This window comes from Oncorhynchus keta, unplaced genomic scaffold (genome assembly GCF_023373465.1).
Source record: "Oncorhynchus keta strain PuntledgeMale-10-30-2019 unplaced genomic scaffold, Oket_V2 Un_contig_195_pilon_pilon, whole genome shotgun sequence".
NCBI classification, from domain to species: Eukaryota; Metazoa; Chordata; class Actinopteri; order Salmoniformes; family Salmonidae; genus Oncorhynchus; species Oncorhynchus keta.
Window position 1 is genome coordinate 247,501 of NW_026281563.1, and position 2,696 is coordinate 250,196.

General features: G+C 43.1%; 2 long non-coding RNA genes across 4 annotated transcripts; both read left to right on the plus strand.

Annotated features, from left to right (window-relative positions):
• Positions 1-210: 210 nt before the first annotated feature.
• On the plus strand, positions 211-611 carry LOC127920496 (uncharacterized). The gene is made up of 3 exons (XR_008106427.1): positions 211-291; positions 362-466; positions 502-611. It is a non-coding gene; the product is annotated as an uncharacterized LOC127920496 (long non-coding RNA).
• A 337-nt stretch (positions 612-948) lies between these two features.
• LOC127920493 (uncharacterized) lies at positions 949-2,501 on the plus strand. 3 transcript variants are annotated; one of them, XR_008106421.1, is made up of 3 exons: positions 949-1,502; positions 1,991-2,173; positions 2,420-2,501. It is a non-coding gene; the product is annotated as an uncharacterized LOC127920493 (long non-coding RNA). The 3 variants fall into 3 exon arrangements; XR_008106422.1 differs by lacking the exon at positions 2,420-2,501 and adding an exon at positions 2,297-2,344; XR_008106420.1 differs by lacking the exons at positions 1,991-2,173; positions 2,420-2,501 and adding exons at positions 1,564-1,624; positions 1,808-1,979.
• The last annotated feature ends 195 nt before the right edge of the window (positions 2,502-2,696 follow it).

Consider the following 2,696-nt stretch of genomic DNA (forward strand, 5'->3'; position numbering starts at 1 on the left):
CATTAAATGTTCATATTTGTTTTTTATTCAGAAATGGTTACTTATGGGTACCTTCAATATTACTGTTCTCAGATTTTTAACTAATAGATTTTAGATGGGTATATATATATATATATACTCACGTAGCTATCTTAATTAAGATGAATGCACTTACTGTAAATCACTCTGGATAAGAGCATCTGCTAAATCAGGGGTTCCGGGGTCTGTGGAGGTCTGTGGAGGTACTGCAGGGGTTCTCAATCCGGGGTCTGTGGAGGTACTGCAGGGGTTCTCAATCTGGGGTCTGTGGAGGTACTGTAGTGGTTCTCAATCCGGGGTCTGTGGAGGTGCTGCAGGGGTTCTCAATCCGGGGTCTGTGGAGGTACTGCAGGGGTTCTCAATCCGGGGTCTGTGGAGGTACTGCAGGGGTTCTCAATCCGGGGTCTGTGGAGGTACTGCAGGGGTTCTCAATCCGGGGTCTGTGGAGGTACTGCAGGGGTTCTCAATCTGGGGTCTGTGAAGGTACTGCAGGGGTTCTCAATCCGGGGTCTGTGGAGGTACTGCAGGGGTTCTCAATCCGGGGTCTGTGGAGGTACTGCAGGGGTTCCACGGCACCCTGACTGTACTCGTTGCAATGTACAACCCTTCACACTCTTCACACCCGTTTAATAACTCTAAATAGCTTTGGCATAGTAGGCATCAAGTCCCTTGCCAATAATGTTGCCTACAACGTTGCACACAATGTTCATTTTCATTGAACACATATTACACCATAGATGCCTTCAAATGCCCATTTCAGGATTATTATTTAACAACATGATGTTGTGCTCCAAAGGGAGAACTTGAAATAACATGATGTAGATAATTAAATCATCAGAAGAACAACGTGTTTATTATTATACACTCTTAGAACAGAAGGTTCCTTCTAGAACCAAAAAGGCTTCTATCACTTCCTTAATATATGGAACCATTAAAACATTCTATATATATTTGGGTTCAGTGAAGAAGAACCTCTAGAGTTCTGATCAACGGAAGGTTAATGTTTAGAGGATGTGAATCAAGCAGCCTTCCAGTCATCAGATCACTTCTGGTGAAGGTTAATGTTTAGAGGATGTGAATCAAGCAGCCTTCCAGTCATCAGATCACTTCTGGTGAAGGTTAATGTTTAGAGGATGTGAATCAAGCAGCCTTCCAGTCATCAGATCACTTCTGGTGAAGGTTAATGATTAGAGGATGTGAATCAAGCAGCCTTCCAGTCATCAGATCACTTCTGGTGAAGGTTCATGTTTAGAGGATGTGAATCAAGCAGCCTTCCAGTCATTAGATCACTTCTGGTGAAGGTTAATGATTAGAGGATGTGAATCAAGCAGCCTTCCAGTCATCAGATCACTTCTGGTGAAGGTTCATGTTTAGAGGATGTGAATCACGCAGCCTTCCAGTCATCAGATCACTTCTGGTGAAGGTTCATGTTTAGAGGATGTGAATCAAGCAGCCTTCCAGTCATCAGATCACTTCTGGTGAAGGTTAATGATTAGAGGATGTGAATCAAGCAGCCTTCCAGTCATTAGATCACTTCTGGTGAAGGTTCATGTTTAGAGGATGTGAATCAAGCAGCCTTCCAGTCATCAGATCACTTCTGGTGAAGGTTAATGTTTAGAGGATGTGAATCACGCAGCCTTCCAGTCATCAGATCACTTCTGGTGAAGGTTAATGATTAGAGGATGTGAATCAAGCAGCCTTCCAGTCATCAGATCACTTCTGGTGAAGGTTAATGATTAGAGGATGTGAATCAAGCAGCCTTCCAGTCATTAGATCACTTCTGGTGAAGGTTCATGTTTAGAGGATGTGAATCAAGCAGCCTTCCAGTCATCAGATCACTTCTGGTGAAGGTTAATGTTTAGAGGATGTGAATCAAGCAGCCTTCCAGTCATCAGATCACTTCTGGTGAAGGTTAATGATTAGAGGATGTGAATCAAGCAGCCTTCCAGTCATTAGATCACTTCTGGTGAAGGTTAATGTTTAGAGGATGTGAATCAAGCAGCCTTCCAGTCATCAGATCACTTCTGGTGAAGGTTAATGTTTAGAGGATGTGAATCAAGCAGCCTTCCAGTCATCAGATCACTTCTGGTGAAGGTTAATGTTTAGAGGATGTGAATCAAGCAGCCTTCCAGTCATTAGATCACTTCTGGTGAAGGTTAATGATTAGGAGGATGTGAATCAAGCAGCCTTCCCAGTCATCAGATCACTTCTGGTGAAGTTAATGTTTAGATGATGTGAATCAAGCAGCCTTCCAGTCATCAGATCACTTCTGGTGAAGGTTAATGTTTAGAGGATGTGAATCAAGCAGCCTTCCAGTCATCAGATCACTTCTGGTGAAGGTTAATGTTTTAGAGGATGTGAATCAAGCAGCCTTCCAGTCATCAGATCACTTCTGGTGAAGGTTAATGTTTAGAGGATGTGAATCAAGCAGCCTTCCAGTCATCAGATCACTTCTGGTGAAGGTTAATGTTTAGAGGATGTGAATCACGCAGCCTTCCAGTCATCAGATCACTTCTAGTGAAGGTTAATGTTTAGAGGATGTGAATCAAGCAGCCTTCCAGTCATCAGATCACTTCTGGTGAAGGTTCATGTTTAGAGGATGTGAATCAAGCAGCTTCCAGTCATCAGATCACTTCTGGGTGAAGGTTAATGTTTAGAGGATGTGAATCAAGCAGCCT